The sequence below is a fragment of the Centropristis striata genome, chromosome 17 (assembly GCF_030273125.1).
Source record: "Centropristis striata isolate RG_2023a ecotype Rhode Island chromosome 17, C.striata_1.0, whole genome shotgun sequence".
Taxonomy (NCBI): Eukaryota; Metazoa; Chordata; class Actinopteri; order Perciformes; family Serranidae; genus Centropristis; species Centropristis striata.
In genome coordinates, this window is record NC_081533.1 from 4,903,665 (window position 1) to 4,921,469 (window position 17,805).

At 41.7% G+C, this 17,805-nt stretch overlaps 1 pseudogene; it reads left to right on the plus strand.

The window, feature by feature from the left end:
* The window catches only part of LOC131990129 (zinc finger protein 883-like), a 22,856-nt pseudogene extending 12,539 nt beyond the window's left edge, over positions 1 to 10,317 (plus strand).
* Positions 10,318 to 17,805: the final 7,488 nt, after the last annotated feature.

Below are 17,805 nucleotides of genomic sequence, written 5' to 3' on the forward strand. Positions count from 1 at the left end.
CACTAAAACACTCCAGAGTTCAAACTCAGACTGAACTAACCTTTATTCTTTAGAAATTCTGACAAAATCAAAATCTCATTGTGAACATGATTTGATTTAATTGTTTTTTTTCCAGTCAAGGTGATTGTTGCTGTTGAACCTGCATCCTGTCAGAGTTGTTGCTTTAATAATCTTGTTTTTTATATTCTCATTAAATGTGTGTACATAAAGAAAAGCTTTGACTCGTCGTTTCAAACTGTTAATCCCTTAATCCGTGTTTGTTGACCTGTTGTTGTTTTTGACATTCTCAATTCAAACATGATCATTATTATTAATTATCTGCCACCAGTAAGATAAGTAAAAAACAACATTAACATTAAAAATAACATTTTAGACCACACTGAACATTTCCATTTTATGACACTTTATACTTATAATCCACTACATATAGCTGATGTGGGTGCATATAAATAACATTGTAGTCAAGGCCGCAGGACTTAACCAGCTCAGGGGGAACCAGGGCAAAGCAAGTAATCACAAGATGAGCAGACAAAGGGTGGGGGCGAAGACCACAAGGGCTTGCGAAACAGGAACTTGCGATACAAGAACTCGCAAAAGAGGAAGAGTGAGTGTGACACGGGGTGCAACTGCAGCATGATGAGAAACAGGTCATGTAAAGGACATATCTAAACTTGGACAAAAATGGAACTGTCTATAAAAGACAGCGCTTGAGCTAGAAAGAACAGATCTCTCTCTTGGTGTTGTGTTGAACAGATGTATTCTCTGTAAGAGTGATCTCCGCACTTTGCAAACTGCGCATTAAAGCTTCATTATATCAATACACCAAACTGACCGTCTTCCCTGGTGTCTTTCCTCTCTGCATCAACAGACTCGGGGAGGTTAACTCGAAGTGAACCTCAACACTGACAGCTTTTGTTATTTTTCAGGGTGACATTTAACATGAACATTATTGAACATTTTTATATTAATAATTAGGTGCTTTTTCCATAGAGCTGCAGAACTTATATATTTACATATATTTTATATATTGCAGTGAAATACAAGGACACAGTGAGAAAATGTAAAAAGAGCACAAAAAGACCCTGAAACTGCTTGTTGGGGTTTAGAGGGTTAACAGGAACAGAAGCATTCATATAATTTCATTTTTAAAAAGTGTTTTTAAACCATATGTGAACTAAATGAGTGTAGATTAAAGACAACCACAGCAGGGTGACTGAAGGCTGCAGAAACATAACAAGAGAGAAAAAAGTGACATAAAGCCAACAGTGATGTTCTGGCCAATCACAGCACAGTCACAGAAGTGGGCGTGGCCTAAAGTGGGTCGACACCTTTCTTGTGATGGTGCAGAGAACAGACACAGAGACAAAGAGAGAGAAGAAAAGGAGCAGAAGAGGAGAGTAAACCGCTGCTGGATCCTGTTTCTGAGCAAACATCTGGTGAGTTCACACTTTATTTTCTGCTCTGTTTTCTTTATGTTGTTCTTCTCCTGCAGCTGTTAACCTTTCTCCTTCTTCTTGTTGACAAGAGTCTTGACTAGAGTTCAGTGCTTACTGAAGTGCTTTTAATGTGAGCTGCAATGAGATTACGCTTGATACATAAAGGTCAGATACGACATTTCTGCAGTGGTGCTTTCCGCCGATGAGGATATAAATAAATATATAAACATATATATCCTAAATAAACATGAACATCCTGAGCCATCCTTGGGCTTTTACCTGTTTTATTACAACTGTTCTAGATCAAAAGTTCCCTCCAGTGTCGACTGTTTCTCCATGTGTCTTCTGTGGAACAGTTTGATAGCAGCCTAATGTGTGAACAGTTTGAGAGTCTCTGTGTAAATAGTTGCTCCTCTCTTGGCTGCAGCATCTGTGTGTATGTGTGTGTGTGTGTGTGTGTGTGTGGTATGAGACTGTGGAAATCAGGGACTTTCCAGCAGGGTAACAACAGTTGGTGACAGTTTGTGTGAAAAAGATGGTAATGAAAAGTTGATAGCGGTTGTATGTAAAATGATAGTTACAATGTTGATGTGACTTGATGAAACAACTGTTGAAATGAATGCAATAATAATCAGTTAAACAGTCGTTAGAAATGTTGATGACTGTGTTAAAATGAAGGAAGTGAGACAGGGTGAAGCCAGTAGAAAAGGGGAACTCAAAAGAAACAAGGACAAGCTGAGACATGTTGTACGTGTTGAACGTGTTAAGCTGACAGAGACACGTGAAGGAGAAGTGACAGGGACGGTCCAAGAGATCAGGCCATTGCAAATTTAAATTATCTGAAAGAAGATTTAACCAATGAAAGGACTGGTGAGGAGTGGCAATGAGGTAATGCTCTGAAAGAAGGAGCGGCAGAGCATAGAAGCTGCAACACAAGAGGAATAGGGGTTATTCTTTTTTCTTTTTTTTAATGTATTTTTTTGGGCTTTTTCATGCCTTTAATGGACAGGATAGCTGAAGAGACAGGAAACAGGGGGCAGAGAGAGGGGAATGACATGCAGTAAAGGGCCGTCCGATGCGGGACTCGAACCGGGGCCAAGCAAGGACTGTAGCCTCTACACATGGGGCGCCTGCGTAACCCACTACGCTACCGACCACCAATAGGGGTTATTCTTCACGGGGAGCTTCAAGACTCTTCAACCGACTCTCAGGATTTAGAGACGACGCCTGAACGACCACATCGGGGGATAGATGATAGGTACAGATCTTAATTCTAAAGCCACTCAATGTATTAGCAGTAGGCTGGTACAGCTGGCTCGACTCGTATGTTACTGTTTTGTGTTCCTTAATTACTCACAAACCACCAGAGAGTCAGGTCGTAGTTTTGTTGTTTTATTTCTCATTGCTGAATCCAGGTATTTCCGTTAATACACACATCATTCCAAGCTTCTCTTGGTTTTCACAACGGTCCACAAACATCAGGAAGTAACTGTAACATCTCAAAAGAACAGTAACATCTGAAAATGACGGTCAAAAAACCTTTTTTCCCTGTACCCCTTAGTGCTCTGCTAATTCACGTTTTTACCTTTTAGCAAGTCCTTCAGAATAATAATGCGCATGAGCAGTGCCTACTTCAGGTGCTGTGGTATATTTGACAACTATACAATAAAAGGCAATAATGTCATAACACAACCAAAATCAATATAAAACAGGTGTAATCTACAGTAAAAATCTCAACTTTCTTTAACATAATATTGGCTCCTACAAGACAGATTAAGGACGCTTACATCAAGAAAGAAGATTTCCAAATTGACGGGTGAAGATGAGAGACGAGTGATAAGAAGAATAACCATTCCAACCCCAGTCGATGAAGGATTAAAGGATTTTTCTTTCTTTTCTTTCTTTCTTAAGTTCTTACTGTCGCCAGGACCAACGGACCGGTCAAGGATCACTCCGACTTTGGACAAAGTGGAGAGCCCCGGCTGAGCCCTGAAGCCGGACGGTTTGATAGAGTTGCTTGGCCAGGCAACTTTCCCGTCTCCTTCTCCAAATCTGCAGGATTAATTCCCAGCTACAGCTTCATTCAGCACAGGCAGTTAGGGTATTAGGGTACGACATTAAACAGACGATAATCATTTTATTATTGGGATTTTTGAGTGTAATCAATTTTGGATCAATTCATGCTGTATGCTTGCACCTTGCTATTTTATCAATACAATTTCAATTGCATTTAAAGTGGAGTAGTGGACCTTAGATCTTTGAATCTTCTGGTATTAAGAGGTGGTGTGTAATAACAAGGTTCTTATTGGTTACGCTAGCCATCCATCCATCCATCCATCCATTTTCTTCCGCTTATCCGGGGCCGGGTCGCGGGGGCAGCAGGCTAAGCAGGGCATTCCAGACGTCCCTCTCCCCAGCCACAATGTCCAGCTCCTCCTGGGGGACCCCGAGGCGTTCCCAGGCCAGGAGAGAGATATAATCCCTCCACCGTGTTCTGGGTCTTCCCCGGGGCCTCCTACTAGTTGGACGTGCCCGGAACACCTCTAACGGGAGGCGCCCGGGAGGCATCCTTACCAGATGCCCAAACCACCTCAGCTGACTCCTTTCGACGCGAAGGAGCAGCGACTCTACTCCGAGCTCCCTCCGGATGTCTGAGCTCCTCACCCTATCTCTAAGGCTGAGCCCAGCCACCCTACGGAGGAAGCTCATTTCAGCCGCTTGTATCCGCGATCTTGCTCTTTCGGTCACTACCCAAAGTTCATGACCATAGGTAAGGGTTGGAACGTAGATGGACCGGTAAATCGAGAGCTTTGCCGCCCGCATCACTGCTGACGCTGCACCAAACCGCCTGTCCATCTCATGCTCCGTTCTACCCTCACTCGTGAACAAGACCCCGAGATACTTGAACTCCTTCGCTTGAGGCAGTACCTCTCTCCCCACCCAGAGGGGGCAGTCCACCGTTTTCCGGCAGAGAACCATGGCCTCAGACTTGGAGGTGCTAACTCTCATCCCAACCGCTTCGCACTCGGCTGCAAACCGCCCCAACGAGTGCTGGAGGTCCCGGCTTGATGAAGCCAAAAGAACCACATCATCTGCAAAAAGCAGAGATGCAATTCTTAGGTCACCAAACCGAATCCCTTCCTCCCCCCGGCTGCGCCTTGAGATCCTGTCCATGAAAACCAGAGCCTTCAGCATCTCAGGGCGAATCTCATCCAACCCTGGCGCCTTGCCGCCGGGTAGCTCTTTGACTACCTCGGCGACCTCTGCCAGGGTTACTGGTGAGTCTTCCCCTGAGTCTTCAGACTCTGCCTCCTCTACAGAGGATGTGTTGGCTGGATTAAGGAGTTCCTCAAAGTGTTCTTTCCACCGTCCGACGACATCCACAGGTCGGGTTAGCAGGTCTCCACCCCCGCTGAACACAGCTTGGGCCAAGCCCTGCTTTCCCTTCCTGAGACGCCCGACGGTTTTCCAGAACCTCTTTGAGGCCGACCGAAAGTCCTCCTCCATGGCCTCCCCGAATTCCTCCCATACCTGAGTTTTTGCTTCAGCGACTGCCGCAGCTGCAGCCCTTCTGGCCGAACGGTACCTGTCTGCTGATTCCAAAGACCCCTCGGCCAGCCAAGACCGAAAGGCCTCCTTCTTCAGCTTGACGGCCTCCCTCACCGCTGGTGTCCGCCAGCGGGTTCTTGGGTTGCCGCCACGATAAGCACCGACGGCCTTCAGGCCACAACTCCTACCAGCCGCATCAACAATTGAGGCTTTGAACATGGTCCATTCGGACTCCATGTCCCCAACCTCACCCGGGACGTTGGAGAAATTCTTCCGGAGGTGTAAGTTGAAGACCCTGCAGACAGGGGCCTCCGCTAGACGTTCCCAGTTCACCCTCACTACACGTTTGGGTTTGCCAGGTCTGTCCAGCATCCTCCCCCGCCACCTGATCCAACTCACCACCAGGTGGTGATCAGTTGACAGCTCTGCTCCTCTCTTCACCCGAGTGTCCAGAACATGCGGCCGCAGATCTGACGATATGATAATGAAATCGATCATCGATCTTTGGCCTAGAGTGCTCTGGTACCAGGTACACTTATGAGCAACTCTATGTTCGAACATGGTGTTTGTTATGGACAATCCATGACTAGAAGTCCAATAACAACACCGCTCGGGTTCAGATCGGGCAGGCCGTCCCTCCCAATCACCCCCCTCCAGGTACCGTCATCGTTGTCCACGTGAGCGTTGAAGTCTCCCAGAAGAAATACAGAGTCTCCAGGCGGTACCCCTTCCAGGACACCACCCAGAGACTCCAAGAAGGCCGGGTACTCCGAACTGCTGTTCGGTGCATAGGCACAAACAACAGTCAGAGACCTTCTTCAGCCGCAAGGAGGCGACCCTCTCGTTCCTCGGGGAGAACTCCAACACAGCGGCGCTCAGCCGGGGGCTTGTGAGTATCCCCACACCCGCCTGGCGCCTCTCACCCTGGGCAACTCCGGAAAAGGAGAGAGTCCAGCCTCTCTCCAGGATTTTGGTTCCAGAGCCCACGCTATGTGTGGAGGTGAGCCCAACTATTTCTAGCTGGTAACGCTCCACCTCCCGCACAAGCTCGAGCTCCTTCCCCGCCAGCGAGGTGACGTTCCACGTCCCCAGAGCTAGCCGCTGGAGCCGGGGGTCAGCACGCCCAGGTGCTACCCGCCTTCGCCTGCTGCCCGACTCCCACTGCACCCGACCCCTATGCCCTACTCTGCGGGGGGTGGGCCCACAGGTCGGCGGATCCACGTCGCTTCTTCAGGCTGAGCCCGGCCAGGCCCCATGGACAAAAGCCCGGCCACCAGATGCTCGCCTGCGTGCTCCCCTCCCGGGTCTGGCTCCAGGAGGGGGCCCCGGTTTACCCGTGCCGGGCGAGGTACGCTGGTCTCTCATGGTCCGCTTCATAGAGGTCTTTTGAATCGCTCTTAGTCTGGCCCCTCCCCTGGGACCACTTTGCCATGGGAAACCCTACCAGGAGCTATTGCTCCCGACAACACAGCTCCCAGGATCACTGGAGCACACAAACCCCTCCACCATGATAAGGTGGCGATTCTTGGAAGTTACGCTAGCCAAAGAAATTAAACTTATCCTTGGGGCTTATATTCCTAGCCACTAAAATTAACCTAGCGATTCACCAAGTGCATAGATCAGTAAGAGGAGAGCTACCATTAAAGGGACGCGGCTAGCGTGGTATCCATTCCAGGGTTATTTGACAGGTGCCATTCTGGAGTAAGCAGGATAGGTGTCCGGACCGAGGCAGTCAGAAGCGAGGCGAGTCTCCTCACCACCAGCTTGAGTTCTAAGTTCCCAAAATACCTACTGAGATAATATCCATAGGATAAGGGATCTGTCCCCTTAGTGGAGAGCTGGTCCAGAAGCCCCTACACAAGAGCAATCTCTGGGATCAAACAATGGCTCAGGATGTTCATATTTATTCAGGATATATATGTTTATATATTTATTTATATCCTCATCGTGTGTCTCTGTTTGTTGACTTCACAGCTCATCTGTGTCACGAGACACTTCTGACTCCAGGACGTACGTCTGAAAGAAGAAGAAGAAGAAGAATGAGTCCTCCAAGAAAGGTCAGATCACTCTAATGAACTTGAGTTTGTATTTGTGTGTTTTTTTTAATTCTGTTCTCTTTACTTTAGATATAATCTCCTCTTTAGACCCCATAGTATTAGTGTTTTATTATTAGTATCAATATTTTATAAGATCCGTTTTTCAATTATTTTAAATATTTGAAAAAACTGATTAAAATATGATATGGATAGTTTTTAACATTTGTTTTGAATAAAATATTATTCAAATATAATATGATTATTTAATTCAGATTTCTAAATATAGGATATTGTGTACATTTTTTAATGAGTATTGTAATATTATTAAAGGGATTAAAAAAATAAATACAATGTAAAAATTGTACTTTTTGTTCAACAAGATATATGAATATTATTTAATTCTTATTATATAGAGTATCATTTAAGTATTTTATAGTATATACTTTACAATGTCCATCCAACTGTCCCATAGAGACTAATGAGAACTGGGAACAGACATTTCTAGAAGAAAAACACAGTTTTCTAACCTGCAATGTTGCTCACATTTTTTTTGCTACATACATCAAACGCACATCAACATGTTCAGGGGAGATTTATCTATCTGATGAGACTAATAGTTTGTTGTTAGGACTTAGGTTTTTGAGAAAACAAGAGCAGTTTGAGAGCTGTTAGATATGAGCTGATAGTCTGTGCCCCTCCCCTCTCCACTCATCACCATAGCAACCAGCCAGCATGAGTGAGCCAGGACAGGATGACCCAGGTCTTCAAAATAAAAACCCATAAAGTAACTATATCTAATAGTGTGGGTGCCTTTGATCTCATTGACTTACTTTAACTCATAAAAGCATATTACTATGTCAAACAATATGGGAATAAATTAATCAAATCTGCATTGACGGACAAGAAACATTTTATTCAGCAGGCAGATTAAAACATACAGATAATGATGAGACTAGGAAATTATAGAAAATGTGTTATTTACTGTTTTTGGTATTTATGATGCTCATGAGTAAATATGAAACACATAGAATGATTTGAGTAATTTAAATTTCTTTGTATAAATGTACGTTTATTTTTATTGCAACAATCCAAAAGAAACACAGATACTGTCCTGAATTATTTAATGTACTGCTTGTCAAAAAATACGCTGAAAGGAAAATATTACTTAGTAACATTGACTTGAACATTGAGGGTTATGTTGTACAGACGTGCTCTAAATATTACTGATGGTTTTAGATAGCTTGCTTCACCATAGCATCTCACTCACATTCTCTCTTTTTCTTTTTGTCTGTTGCTATAGAAACCGGGAGAACGAGAGGGACTCAAATATCACCGCTGTGAGCTCTGTGAGAAATCCTTCACAACAGCTGGACGCCTGAAGGTTCACCAATGGGTTCACACCGGAGAGAAGCCGTACAGCTGTGACCAGTGTGGGAACGCTTTCACCACGGCACGGAGCCTGAGAGAACATCAACGTGTTCACACTGGAGAGAAGCCGTACAGCTGTGACCAGTGTGGGAGCACTTTCACCACGGCACAGGGCCTGAGACAACATCAACGTGTTCACACTGGAGAGAAGCCGTACAGCTGTGACCAGTGTGGGAACACTTTCACCAGGGCACAGGGCCTGAGACAACATCAACGTGTTCACACTGGAGAGAAGCCGTATAGCTGTGACCAGTGTGGGAACACTTTCACCACGGCACGGGGCCTGAGACAACATCAACGTGTTAACACTGGAGAGAAACCGTACAGCTGTGACCAGTGTGGGAACGCTTTCACCACGGCACGGAGCCTGAGAGAACATCAACGTGTTCACACTGGAGAGAAGCCGTACAGCTGTGACCAGTGTGGGAACGCTTTCACCACGGCACGGAGCCTGAGAGAACATCAACGTGTTCACACTGGAGAGAAACCGTACAGCTGTGACCAGTGTGAAAAAACTTTTTCACGATCGGGTCACCTTGTTGCTCACCAACATGTTCACACTGGAGAAAAGCCGTACAGCTGTGACCAGTGTGGGAACACTTTCACCACGGCACAGGGCCTGAGACAACATCAACGTGTTCACACTGGAGAGAAACCGTACAGCTGTGACCAGTGTGAAAAAACTTTTTCACGATCGGGTCACCTTGTTGCTCACCAACATGTTCACACTGGAGAAAAGCCGTACAGCTGTGACCAGTGTGGGAACACTTTCACCACGGCACAGGGCCTGAGACAACATCAACGTGTTCACACTGGAGAGAAGCCGTACAGCTGTGACCAGTGTGGGAACGCTTTCATCACGGCACGGAGCCTGAGAGAACATCAACGTGTTCACACTGGAGAGAAGCCGTACAGCTGTGACCAGTGTGGGAACACTTTCACCATGGCACAGGGCCTGAGACAACATCAACGTGTTCACACTGGAGAGAAACCGTACAGCTGTGACCAGTGTGGAAGTACGTTTTCACAAAGTGGAGGCCTTAATGTTCACCGACGTGTTCACACTGGAGAGAAACCGTACAGCTGTGACCAGTGTGAAAAAGCTTTTTCACGATCGGGTCACCTTGTTGCTCACCGACGTGTCCACACTGGAGAGAAGCCGTACAGCTGTGACCAGTGTGGAAGTACGTTTTCACAAAGTGGAGGCCTTAATGTTCACCGACGTGTTCACACTGGAGAGAAACCATACTGGTGTGACAAATGTGGCCATGCTTTCACTCATGCAAAGAGCCTGAGACGACATCGATGCAGTCATAATGTAGACAAACCGTACTCGTTTGACCAATGTGGGTAAATGTCTTCTCTTAGTAGAACCCTTAAAGCTCACCAATGCATTCACAGGATGTCTCATTTTGCGTTTTTAGAGCCAAGCTAGCTATTTCTTCATGCCTCCTCTCCATATGCTCTGTTATTATATTCTGAGCTTCCCTCTGAAACTAAAGACTGATAGCAGTAACTGAGTCTGACTGCAGTGGTTTGATCCAGTGAGAAGGAAGAGGAGATGAATAAACAGAGACCCAAAATAGTTCAAACTTTGAACAAACCTTTATTCTTGTGGAATTCTGATAAAATCAAACTATAATTTTAAACATTGATCTGTTGTTACTGTCATTCTCAGAATCAACATGGTCATTATTATTAATTATCTGACACCAGGAAGATAATTAATATCAATAAAACCCGCACAGCCTGTAATCGGTGCTGGAATGTAACTTATTACATTTACTCAAGTACTATAATGGTAGTTGTACTTAGTTGAATAATAATGATTTTACCCCTGGAGATTTAACATGAAATAAAAATGTTTAAATGTATAATTATTGAAGATTCTTCCATGAATCCAGAATTAAACACGTGAAAAAAGAACATTTTTTATCTGGATTTTTATTCTGTGTTATGTTTTTATATTTAGAATTTTTATTTTCTTTCAATTTGTTGACTTGTATTTTTAATCTTGTCATATATATTGATGGGGATATATTGATTTGATAAACTCTGTAACTAGTAAACTCTGTAACTTCAGTTCCTTTGAGTTAAGTTCTCCACGTCAGCAGTGTTTGCATTACTGCTGGAAAACATGTTTATATGTCTTGATCAATACAGATGTTCACATCTGCACTGACTAACCAAACATGGATCATCACACGTCTCCAGCTTGGAGGGACAAAGTGCGTCTCTCTGCAAATAACATCTGCGTGCCATCGGACCATCAACTCAATTAATTCTTGTAACTTGGTCAGATCTTCTTGATCCTATTTGGCTGATAGAACTCTGTCCCTATCCAGCTGAACAGTGTGATGTGACTCTGTTTCTACATGATTGATATTCTTGTCTGACTTGTATACTCATCATAATCTTTGTATTTTTTCTATATATCAACTTGTATTAAAATTACTTAAAGAAAAGCATGTTTTAATAGTTTTATTTCTCACCCAGTCATTCATTAAATTCCTCAATAAATTAGTACATAACAGCATATTCTGTAGTTAAAATGAGCCCTATGCTGACAACAGTAAAATGCTGCTCACATGAAGCAGCTCCTTCGTCTGGATTTTAATGTTTCTTAATATTACCGTCAGTGGAAGAAAATGAGCTCAACTCGGCTCTTTTTAATGTGTCAGTTTTGCATTTCCTCTTAATGCTTTTATTGTTTTATATAAAGTACTTTGAATGTTTGTTGTCTTTCCCCTGCTAGCACACACTTTACAAAAGGGGAAACAAAACCATGTAGATGTGTTTGTCATGGAAATTAAACAGTATGAAGAAAATCTCTAATATTGTTAGTTAACTGGTGTATAATTGGCAATTGTATAATTTTGCATCTCTTTCTGAAGACAAGATGTTTTTACATCCTGTCTATATTTAAATGTTTTAATCTATTTTAAATTAAAGTATGTTATTATTTCAGGTGGAGGGTGGCCACAACTGCATTTCATTTTGCAAATCTTATGTTGTGAAAATAAAGCTGAACCGAGAACACTGAACTTGTGGTTTCAAATAATCCTCACGCAGACCCTTTGTGTTTCTAACATAGGGCAGTCCGTGGCCTAGAGGTGAGGAACCAGGCTGCGAACTGGAGGGTCGCTGGTTTGAATCTGACACTGATGATCCTAAATAGATACTTTCCATGTTTATCACTCTGAAGTTCTTAAAATTTGCTCTCAGTAGATGTCAGACGGGGAGAAATCTCTCTTGCCTCTGATAGTATAAAAAACATCTGTTATTATTGTCCGTCGGCGAGGTGAGCCTCTGGTCTTGTGTGTTTGGTATCCTTGGTGACGTTGAGGGATTCCCTCTGCACTGAAATGGACCAAAGGACCACATATGGTTATGTAGGTCAGCGGAACTCCAGGGAGGCGGGGCTACACGATAGAAATGCCTCGGTATCTTTGGAGGAGGACGGATTCATTTATAAGACCAAACACTTGACACTTTGTCATTTCGGTTGTGGGGTTGTAACAACACAAGGTAATGCATGAATATATTTCTATTGTTGTCATTTTATGAATCCTGCTGTACAGATTTAGTATGTGACGAACTTTAAAAAAAAAAACTCATCCTCCTTTCTTTTAGTTTTGTATCAGGAGAACTTAGACTAAAAGTTTTTATTTTCTGACGTTTGATTGGAAGAAAAGTTTTGAGTTTGTGACTTTTTTAAATATACTTATATAAATACTAACACACAATAAATTCAGCTCAAACATTCAGAGCCCAAATATATCAAAATAAAGCACTTTAACACTTCAGGTTTCTTTAGTCATGTCGCTGAAATGTTTCCTTACTTTTTGTTGCTTTTGTTTTTGCTGTTATTTTTTGTCATTATTTCACCGTACGTGTATTTAAAGAAAAGTTCAGTCATTACGGCTAGTGATGATAAAGACCAAGTGTTTGTTTTCATGTGTGTTCTGAATCATGTAAAATATGATCTTTATGTATTTCTATACATTGATAAATTAAAACACATTTCAATCATTGAAACTTATTTTTAATTCTGCATCATTTTTGAGCTGCTGTCGTATTTTATTAAGATCATTTTCTGCACAAACTGACTGTTGAACTGAATGATTTGTTAAATTGCACCCACAAATAAAAAATGCATTAAATAAACTTTTTATTTCAGTAAGTTATTCAGGTTATAAAAACATTCAGGAGGTCAAATATATGAAAATAAATCATGTTATTAATCATGGATACACAAACAGCTGAAGATGTTAAAATATGAACAACAGAGATGGATACAAACACACAGTAACAGTCAGCAGAGCATTATGTGTGATCAGCAAAAAAACTGTTTCAGAAATAACTTGGTCTCTCTCCGGCTCGGAGTCCTGCATGTCTCCCTTCAAAATAACCTTCCCATCATGCACTGCTCTGAAAACTGCAGCTGTCTTTATTTTATGATGTTTAATGTCGCTGCAGAAAGATTTGGTGACTTTAAGTCGAAGTGGGAGTAAAAACTGACGAGGAAGTTCACTTCATAACCAGAGAGAAAACTGGGAGAGCAGAGCTGCTGCAGCCTGAGAGAGAGGGGCGGGACCTGAGAGCTTGTCACTCACATTCCTAAAAATGAAACCTGAAGCCAGCCGACCGCAAATGTGTGATTAAGTCACGTGCTTAGCGTGGGAGTTTTGATAGGCGGATAGGAGCGCATGTGCAGAAGTTGGTTTTAGCTCTATAATATTGCTGCACGAGTGGAGCAGGAACATTAAGATATTCTGACTGTGAGAAGTGAATTAAATGTTCCTCTGATAACTTTTTCCTCGGTGTTTAACTTTTGTTAAATGGGTTCTGAAGTCGGACCAGAGAACATGCAAACATCAACACAAGGTAATGAAAGAATATATTTTGTTGTACAGATTAATTATGTGACGATATTTAACAGATAATAATTTGTTTTATTCTCTCAGTAAAGAGACATTTCAACACTTGAATCAATCTGACAGCTTTTCTTTATGTTTTAACAACAACATGAGGAAGTTGTTGATGCTCATGTTCTGTTGCATGGAGCCTGTTATCATGGAGCCACAATGTGTTTTTAAAGTAGACTAACTGTTTTATTTGCAGTTAAATTCTCAGATGTTGATATAAATGCAGGTAAATGTGAATCAGCCTCATCTTTTATTTTTGTATAGAGTTCAACCAATCATGTGGAATAAGCAGCTCACTGCAGTGTATAAAGTTTTTATATGTCTGAAAGAAACTAAACCAACAGGTTGAAGTTTATATTGTTTTTATAATCAGGATAATAACACAAAGAAGTGTTGTAACGACTCCACACAGACTGTTGTTACCTCTGAACTTGAGATCTGAACTTTAACTAATGAAACGTAGAAAGTCCTCCTGATTCACCTGCACAGCTCAGTATCTCCTCTTTCTTTCTCAGTTGAAAACTGGCGCCATCTAGTGTCAGAAACACACTACTGTATCTTTGCTCAGTGTAATAAGTATGCTGCATATTTCCTCTGTCTCAGGTGTAATGTGTGAACTTTGAGCTCATGTGTGTGTGACTCTTCACCTCTGTCTCCTCTCACAGGGAGAAGATGATCTGCAGCATCCTGCTGCTCCTCAGCCTGACCTCCTGTGTCTCTGGTTAGTTGACTCCTTCACTTTATTATCCACAAAGAAGAAGAAAGTCTGTCTGCTCCTCACTTTCCCTCTCTGTCTCCTCAGCAGGAACATTTGTAGTGAATGTGACTCAGAGCTCCTATCAGGCAGAGGAGAACCAGAACATCACACTGGAGTGGACCTTCACCACCAAACCTGAAGCTTCACTCAAACGCCTTTTTATCGGCTGCTGGCTGTTCATTAAACTCAGACCTTCAGTCCTGATTCTTCTAGATAAAGGTGTTGAGGTCTCACAGTCTCAGGATCAACAGTTTGCAGGACGAGTCCAGTTTGACCAAGACGTCCTCAGAGAAGGACGACTCAGACTTCATGTGTCCAGACTCAGGATCAATGACTCTGGACTTTATAAGTGTGAAGACCTCTATTGGAGAAATATTTCCAAATGGCAGATCAACGTCACTGGTAAGTTGATTCAGTAGAACTTTCTGGGGAAAAAAAATCTGACAAGAAAAACATTGAGGACTTTAACAATCCTGACACTTTTCCAGTCAAATGTTTTTCTTGACAAGAATGACTCAGATGTGTTTGTTGTCTTTGCAGCAGCGAGGGATCGGCCCCAACCTGAGACACCAAACACACCAAGTCAGGGAACAGATCCTCCTCCAACAGGAAGTGGACCACAACCAGAGAGTCGAGGAAGGATCGGCCTCTACTGTGGACTGGGACTGACAGCAGCAGCTCTGTTCACTCTTTCTTTCTGTTACTTTCTGCATAAAAAACAAGCTTTCTGCTTCAGAGGTGGATTTGGTAAAAGTTACAGTCCACCAGGTGAAGTAGAGTTAACTGTTCCACCAACTACTTCAACAAATTAAATGTTCTACCACGGACAGAATAGTTGTCTGGCAGGTCATCAAACTGTAAGTCAGAACACATCAGCAGATATCAATAACAACAACTTTGATGCTTCCAGACCAGACGAGAGAAATCATGACAAAATCGCCAGAAATCCATAATTTATCATAGAAAGAAATTGTACATTATTGTCCAAGTTTTACCTTCTGTTAGAAAAAAATAACTAAGACAAAGCTTAAAGTTGTGATATTTCCTCAAAATCACTTTATTCTAGAATCAGGATCAGTTTTCAAGTACAATAATGTAGCAAAAGTTAGAAAAAAAAAGAATTCGGTGAATTAGAGCTGATCAGTAGTGTTGTATATAGCCTATATATAGTTTATATATGCAGCTTTAATTCAAACATTTTATTTCTCTAATGTGCACTTTATAGTGAAATGTTTCTTTCCTGTTTGATTTCTGTTTGTTAGACCTGGCTTTGATCTATTCTCATTATTTCTTGTCTGTTATATACTGTCAGTATTTCACTGTGTGCTGATAGAAAAGCTCTGAGTCGTTTCCACTGTTATTACTGATGAGGAGCAGCAGAGGAGCTCTTTACTGAAGGGACATCTCTCACTGATCATCTGTTCATGTGACTAAAACTCATGTTTCTTCTATTCTACATATTGATGAATGAAGACGTTTAACTTGTGAAAAGTTGCTTTTAGGATTTCTTTGTTTTTCTAATCAATTCTGCATTTTTTGAGCTGCTGAAGGATTTTATTAAAATGATTTGCTGCTCTAACTGACTGTTGAACCAAATGATTTGTTAAATTGTTCCCACCAGTAAAAAGGCTTTAAACTGATGTCGACAACAAAGCTTTAAGATCAAACCCTGGAGGAGGTTTAAATTAAGATATCTCAGCAATAAAAAAATAAACCGTTTGAGCTGCAGAAAGATTTGTGTATTTAGTAAGCAGAGAATGAGTTCAAGTGTTGGTCAGTGAGCTAAAAGTTCAACAGCTGATGTTGACAGAAATACAAGACAACCTGAGAATCACACTTAATGTTTGTTACTGTTTTATCTCCTGAATTATTAAAGCTCAGAGAAATAACCTTCCCATCATGCACTGCTCTGAAAACTGCAGCTGTCTCTAGTTTATGATGTTTAGTGTCGCTGTAGAAAGATTTGGTGACTTTAAGTCGAACTGGGAACAAAAACTGACGGGAAAGTTCACTTCATAACCAGACAGGAAACTGAGAGAGCAGAGCTGCTGCACCATGATAGAGAGGGGCGGGACCAAAACGGTCTCTAAATGTGTACAGGTAGGCAGTGCAATAAAGTGGGAGTGTCCTGGTCCCAAACACTGATTAATAGTCTGCTGAAGTTTGCAGAATAAGAGAGGCAGATTCTCTACTTTTATTAGAAGGATTCTGAACTCGGACTAGAGGACATGAAAACAACAACACAAGGTAATGTAATAATATTTTTTTATTCTGTCAGTAAAGAGACATTTCAACACATTAATCAACTTGACAGATTTTCTTTATGTTTTAACAACAACATGAGGAAGTTTTTGTTGTCCAGATAGGGTTATTTTTTACGACTTGATATACAGTTAATGTGGTTTTATCTATTATAAAAATGCTTCATCTCTTTAAACTGATGGTTTTTTTTCATGTTAAATTTTGTATCTCAAAGACATTTTTTATCAATCAAATTACATAATAGTATATAAGTAGTTAAAATGATACAAAGACAATTAAAATGCTGCTTACATAAATGCATCAATAATAATAATCCAATAATATATTTGGAATATATAAAACAGTCTGAGTGGGTCCATTCTGCATATGGGTACTTTTAGTTTTGTACTTTTACTTCAGTAAGTTTTGAATGCAGGACTTTTACTGCAGTAAAGTAATCTGAATACTTCTTCCAGCACTGTCAGGGAGTCAGAGGAGACAGTTCAGCAGGGACATGGATCAATGCTCAGGGACATTTTGAATCTTTCTGCAGGATTCTGTATCGTCCCTGTGTCCTGCGTTAAATCCTCAAGCTAAATGTGTTTTTATTGACTATATTAACGGTCATATTTTATCGGGCTTCACGGTGGGGTAGTGGTGAGCACTTTCAGCAAGGTTTTATCCACAGGATCGAGTCTGACTGGAGCTCTTGTGTGTGAAATTTGCATCCCCCCTCCAACAGTCCAGGCCCCGCCCCCTGCCCCCCTGCCAGCTGTCGGTTGGAGGCAAACAGGTGAAGCAGGTGTGCATTACGGGTGAATGGAAATGATAGCAGTTCATTCAGCAAACAAAGAGGAGCAAAATATAAGAGAGAGAGAAAATGGAGCTGTTATCTGCACACAGTTGTTGATCTCGCGGGAAATGTTTGATCCACCTGTGAGACGATACAGAAGTTTAAAACACACGACTGGATGATTTACAGGTAAGTTAGATTTACTTTCAGTTGTCTGATATTCTCTGTGTCTCTGTGGACTCACTGTTCATCTATAAATAGATTTAGGATACATCGTTTAACATTTTATTAACATTATTGTAGACGTTTTCACATTAATTGTAGTTTCATTTGACATGAAGTTCGTTATTAATTATTATAATGTCTGATGGTGAATCCATGAAGCAGAAAGACTCAGAAAGAGGATTAGGGCCAGGCATTTAATACTACTACAACCTTAAGATGCGTTTTTGTATTCACATAAATTATCAAGAAAAGCTCATCAGTGTCTGAGGGGATGTTTGTTATAATACAACCTTAAATAATTTATTCTGTCTCAGTGGCTCTTTATATTGTAAACATCATTTTCATATATGCTTTATGAATAATCACAACATGACGCTGGAAAGTCTGATATTTAAAGGGATTGTATCCACAA